Source organism: Spermophilus citellus, assembly GCF_964194105.1.
Source record: "Spermophilus citellus genome assembly, chromosome: X".
NCBI classification, from domain to species: Eukaryota; Metazoa; Chordata; class Mammalia; order Rodentia; family Sciuridae; genus Spermophilus; species Spermophilus citellus.
Genome location: NC_138190.1, coordinates 129,116,153 through 129,122,840, shown reverse-complemented (window position 1 = coordinate 129,122,840; position 6,688 = coordinate 129,116,153).

Here is a 6,688-nt window from a genome sequence, read left to right as displayed (position 1 = left end):
AAACAGACACTTCTCAGAGGAGGACATACAATCAATCAACAAGTACATGAAAAAATGCTCACCATCTCTAGCAGTCAGAGAAATGCAAATCAAAACCACCCTAAGATACCATCTCACTCCAGTAAGATTGACAGCCATTAAGAAGTCAAACAACAACAAGTGCTGGCGAGGATGTGGGGAAAAGGGTACACTTGTACATTGTTGGTGGGACTGCAAATTGGTGCAACCAATTTGGAAAGCAGTATGGAGATTTCTTGGAAAGCTGGGAATGGAACCACCATTTGACCCAGCTATTCCCCTTCTGGGTCTATTCCCTAAAGACCTAAAAACAGCATGCTACAGGGACACTGCTACATCGATGTTCATAGCAGCACAATTCACAATAGCAAGACTGTGGAAGCAACCTAGATGCCCTTCAATAGACGAATGGATAAAAAAAATGTGGCATTTATACACAATGGAGTATTACTCTGCATTAAAAAATGACAAAATTATAGAATTTGGAGGGAAATGGATGGCATTAGAGCAGATTATGCTAAGTGAAGCTAGCCAATCCCTAAAAAACAAATGCCAAATGTCCTCTTTGATATAAGGAGAGTAACTAAGAACAGAGTAGGGAAGAAGAGCATGAGAAGATGACTAATATTAAACAGGGATGAGAGGTGGGAGGGACAGGGAGAGAGAAGGGAAATTGCTTGGAAATGGAAGGAGACCCTCAGGGTTATACAAAATTATATACAAGAGGAAGTGAGGGGAAAGGGAAAAATAATACAAGGGGGAGAAATGCATTACAGTAGAGGGGGTAGAGAGAGAAGAGTGGAGGGGAGGGGAGGGGAGGGGGGATAGTAGAGGATAGGAAAGGCAGCAGAATACAACAGACACTAGTATGGGATTATGTAAATCAGTGGAAGTGTAACTGATGTGACTCTGCAATCTGTATACGGGGTAAAAATGGGAGTTCATAACCCACTTGAATCAAAGTGTGAAATATGATATATCAAGAACTATGTAATGTTTTGAACAACCAATAAAAAAAATTAAAAAAAGAAACCAGGCAGATAAACAATTCATCCATGCTAAAAGTATGAAGGGATGTATCTGAAGTATGGAATTCAGATAATGAAAATTCTGGGATTGATAGCAAAATAAGAGCAACATAAATCATTCTGAGCTGTGGGTGAGGTAGTATCTGTTATAAGCACCTGGCTGGCTCAGGCATCTATGGTACAATATTTGTGAAATAGAAAAGTTAAATGGAGTTACATAACTGTTATGTAGTGGGGGAGCATGTTTTTTTTTTGCAAAAATAAGTGCATTTATTAGGTGCTCACCAACTTCTTGTCTTCATAGAGAGATGGGAGAGACTAGGTGCTATATATACAAGCTCTGGGGTTAGAAAGAAACATGAATCTCCTAACTCTGAAAAACAAAAGAAAAAAATTCTGATGTTTTCCTTAAATTGTCGTTGTCTCTTTCAATTCAAGGTGTTTGGCATGTATACTCAAGCATTTTGGAGCAAGAAAATAATTAAGATTTATAGGAAAAGACGATAGAAACATAGGACCATAATAATTTAGGTTTCCATTGTTGTGGAGAAGCCTTTTGGATTTATGTCATCCCATTTATTGATTATCAAGTTTTACTTCTTGTGGCTGAAAGAGTCTTGTTCAGAAAGTCTGTCCCTGAGCTGATATGTTGGAGTGTTCGGTCTACATTTTCTTCCAGTATGTGCAGGGTTTCTGGTCTAATTTCTAGGTCTTTAATCCATTTTGAGTTGAGTTTTGTGCAGAGTGAGATAGGGGTTAAATTTCATTCTACTACATTGGATTTCCAGTTTTCCCAGCATCATTTGTTGAAGATGTTATCTTTTCTCCAATATATGTTTTTGATGCCTTTGTCTAGTATGAGATGACTGTATTTATGTGGGTTTGTCTCTGTGTCTTCTATTCTGTACCGTTGGTCTTCATGTGTGTGTTGGTGCCAATACCACTTGTTACTATAGCTCTGCAGTATAATTTTTTTAAGAGAGAGAGAGAGAGAATTTTTAATATTTATTTTTTTTAGTTTTCGGTGGACACAACATCTTTGTTTGTATGTGGTGCTGAGGATAGAACTCAGGCCGCACGCATGCCAGGCGAGTGCGCTACTGCTTGAGCCACATCCCCAGCCCTACTCTGTAGTATAATTAAAGGTCTGGTATTAGAGAGCCTACAGAATGGAAGAAAATCTTTGAAATCTGCGTCTCAGATAGGGTGTTAATTTCCAGGTTATATAAAAAATTTCAAAAAATTTAACATAAAAATCTCAAATAACCTAATCAATGAATGGGCAAAGGAAATAACAGACACTTTTCAAAAGAAGAAATACGAATGGTTAACAAATATATGAAAAAATGTTCAACATCTCTAGCAATTAGAGAAATGCAAATTAAAACTACACTGACATTTCATCTCACTTCAGTCAGAATGGCATTTATCAAGAATACAAGTAATAGCAAATGTTGGCAATGATGTGGAGAAAAGGGTACACTTATACATTGTTGGTGGGACTGCAAATTGGTGCAACCACTCTGGAAAATAGTATAGAGAGTCTTCAAAAAAATAAAAAAAAAACTAGGAATGAAATCACTATTTGACCCAGCTATCCCATTCTTTGATATGTAACTAATGGATTTAAAATCAGCATACTACAATGACAGAGCCACATCAATGGTTATAGCAGCACAATCGAAAATAGCTAAACTATGGAGCCAACCTAGATACCTTTCAACAGATGAATGGATAAAATGTGGTATATACACAAGGGGCTATTACTCAGCCTTAAAGAAGAATGACTTTATGACATTTTCTAGTAAATGGAAGGACCTGGAGACTATCATACTAAGTGAAATAAACCAGTCCCAGAAAGCCAAGCTTGAATGTTTTCACTGATCTGTGGAAGTTAACGCATGGTAAGGGAGGGAGGGTAAGAATAGAAATTTGGTAGATTAGACAAAAGGCAATGAAGGAAAGGGAGGGATACGTGAATGGGAAAGACAATGGAATGAATCTGACATCACTTTCTTATGTATATATATGAACACACCACAGTGAATCTAACCATAATGTACATCCACAAGAATGGGGTCCTAATTAGAGTCAGATATATTCCATGCTTGCATAATTATATCAGTGGATTATTCTACTGTCATGTATAACTAAAAAGAACCATTAAAGAGTTAGGTTTCAAAAATATACCAAAAGTAAGAAAGAGTAGGTGACAACCATGGGCTGGAGAGCAGTTTGAAGACATTTTCAAAGGCTGGTAGAGTGCCTTGATTCCCTGAGACTTTAGAAATTACTTAGCATCTAAAATAACTAACCTATTGGGTTATAGAGAGCAGATGTTGGCACATTTGGGGGCTCTAGTTGTATGTAGCCATCCTTTAATAAATATGGGTGAATTAATTACAAAATGGCCAGAAAATAGAAAGTTATTTTGCCATTAAGGTCAAGGAAACTATCTAAAGTTACTGGAAAATATTTAAGTAATATCAAATGAAAACAGGAAGTTTCACAGGAACTAATATGGTATGATCTCTCCCCACTCATATTTTTCAGTGCTGAGGATCCAACCCAGACCTTGTACATGCTAGGGAAGTGCCCTACCACTGAGCTGTATTCTCAGATATCATTTTAATAGATGTTGTATGTATAGAAAACAGTCTGGAAAAGAATAAAAGATTATGGTTGTATAATAATAGGAGTCAGTCGGGCATTGTGGTACATGCCTGTAATGCCAGCAGTTCAGGAGGCTGAGTCAGGAGGATCACTACTCCAAAGACAGCCTCAGCAACAGCGAGACGCTAAGCAACTCAGTGAGACTCTGTCTCTAAATAAAATACAAAATAGGGCTGGGGATGTGGCTTAGTGGTCGAGTGCCCCTCAGTTCAATCCCCAGTATCAAAATATATATACCAGGAGTCATTTCCAGGAGACTTGTACTTTCTTATATTTTGATGACATTATTTAGTATAACATTGTGAAATCATATTAAAACCATTTGAAAATCAAGTTGGCTACAGCGAAGATCCATATTATTTCAAAGCATTGAAAAATTCAAAACTTTGAAAAAATTGTAAACTATTGAAGATAAGCTGTAAAACAGTTTATTTTCTTTATTTCTCTGTTTTATACTCATTGACTGAAATTTTTGGAATCTAGTCCAAGCAAAGAATCATTTCTGAGGATGGCATATGAAATTCAAACTACAAGTTATTCAAATATGATACTTTTCTTAGACTATGAATATGTTTTTGATGAGCTCAGTTTGTAGGTGGAGAAGTTTATCTTGATGATTTTGTTTTAAATTGAGGACTTTAATTTTTATTGGCAACTAAGATTTTTTTCTTTCTTTAGGGTAAAGAGTATGCAGCACCATGGAATGTAAAAATTAGAAAGTTGGAATGCACTATTAATCCATGTAAAGTATTTGGGCATCACGCACACAACCTGCAATGAAGTTTATTGAAAGAGGTTAACAAATTTTTACTTTTTTGTTGTTATTTTTGTGTTCCCTTATTTCATTTCTTGTGAAGTGGGGAGAGGGTATTTCACTAAATTCTTGAAATTTATGGAATACAGAAATTGAATATGCAATCTTTGGTTCTTGTGTTCTTAATCTAGAGTCTTATATAAAATATGCAATTATTTGTATTTCTGCATTTTTCTGCGTTGAAATCTTTTCACATTCATCTGGATGTTAAGGAGGACAAGACCCAAAGCACATTTAGAACCACATCCCTGGAGGAAGTTTGAGGTTCCTCCAAATAATTCCCTATTTGTTGTAAAATATTATTCATTAATATAGTCTGAGGAATAATAGAAACAAACAAGTGAGAACATATTAAGCCTTTGTCAAAATTCACTCTGCCTTCCTTACCATTGGAACCAAAACCACTGTAAAGGGAGGTCAAGTAGAAGCTGTGGGGTCTTTGTCTCTTAAATGCAAGCACATCCGACTGCCTGTGTTATTGGGCAGCCAGTGGGGAGCATCTGGATATCTTTACACTCCTGAGCCAATTTAAAGGTATTTGTATCAGTGGTTAAAAGGAAAGAATTATAATGCCATGATTCTGATATGTAATTTGGTTTTTGCATTTCCTGTCATCTACTTATGAACTACTTCAGATCTACCTCAAGCCCTAACTTGACTGATATGAGTGGGGGGTAATTTTTACAGCTTTCTCCTGTACAGAATTTTCATATTCAAAAAATTTTATTGGTTTATTAATATATTAATAAAATAATCATATTTTATTGGATTATTAATGAATACAGATTTCTCTGGGGGCTAAGGATGCACCTCCGTGGTGGAGTACTTGCCTAGGTGGATCAAGGCTTTGGGTTCAATCCCCAGTACCATATAAAAAGCTCTTTGAAGACATTAGTGGGATGTAGGATGACTGATGTGGGATAATTTAATTGCTTTGTCTGTATATAATATATAATGGCAATTTAAATGACCTTTTCTTAATGCCTCTGGATTTAGGTTGGCCCACTTGGAGCATTATGCTTACTACATACAATAGCACAATGTAAGAATTAATAACAGTTGTTAGGTACACCATCTAACATTTGGATTTGAGATGGACTTCTGAGCTTCTCTTGCCTCTTCTTATTCATGTTCAGAAATACTGTACCACTTCTTATTAATTTGACCCCCAAAAAGCAGTGACCTGTTGCCAAATGAAGTTCACTTTTTTTCCCCCAGTCTATATACCATCAGTCAAATACAACTAGCCTTATGGAAGGCAGGAAACTCTGTTGTCGACTCCACTATAGAATGATCTTGGAAACTACAGATTATGTAGAGTAATAATTTATGGGATATGGAATATGGTATTGGGTAGGAATCAAGTATCTGTGCTTCTTTCTATTTCCAGAATAAATGGATCTGGAAACCTGGAGTTACAGAATTTCCAATGATTAGATATGAGTGCTTTCCTGCAATTTTTTTAGATATTAGAAACCAAGGGGAAGAATTTTCTACTAGGGGAAGTGGAAAATACCATATATAGCTTCCACATGATTGTTTTCCTTGATTTTTCAATTAATGTGTAATATTTTTCTGGGGCCATGTTTAATGTTAACTTTTAGTCTAAATGTTTCTGAATCTCAACAAATCAAAGCAGTTCTATAGAAGCCATGAATTTCACCTGAAGGAATTTGACTCAAGAAATGGTTCCATGACATCAGCCTTGTGATGTTATGCCTTTGGATTGGTGTTGGCTTGGACATTGAGTTGTTTTTCATTGCTTACAGTATGTGCACATGTGCTCACACAATGATATTTGGAGTTTTGACATATGGGGATAACAAACAGGGTGAAGATAGCAATGTCAGGATGATTGGTCTGTCCAACAGGCATCATTGAAAACTATCCACTGAACACTCATACACTTATGTTTGGCCATGTGACAGAGTCCCCTGACCAGAGACTCTTGGTTTGATATTTGTCATCTCACCCTAGTTGAACGAAGTTTAGTATTTATCTATTAATTTTGGATTTTAGAACTAGATTCCAAAACTGAATAATAGCCTGCTAATTCTCATTAATGTCTTTTTATTATGGAGGACATTATTTGGGAGACCTAGTGTTGAGTTCTCCTGAGTTGCCCACATTTCTATGCCTTTGAAGAGTGTTTGTT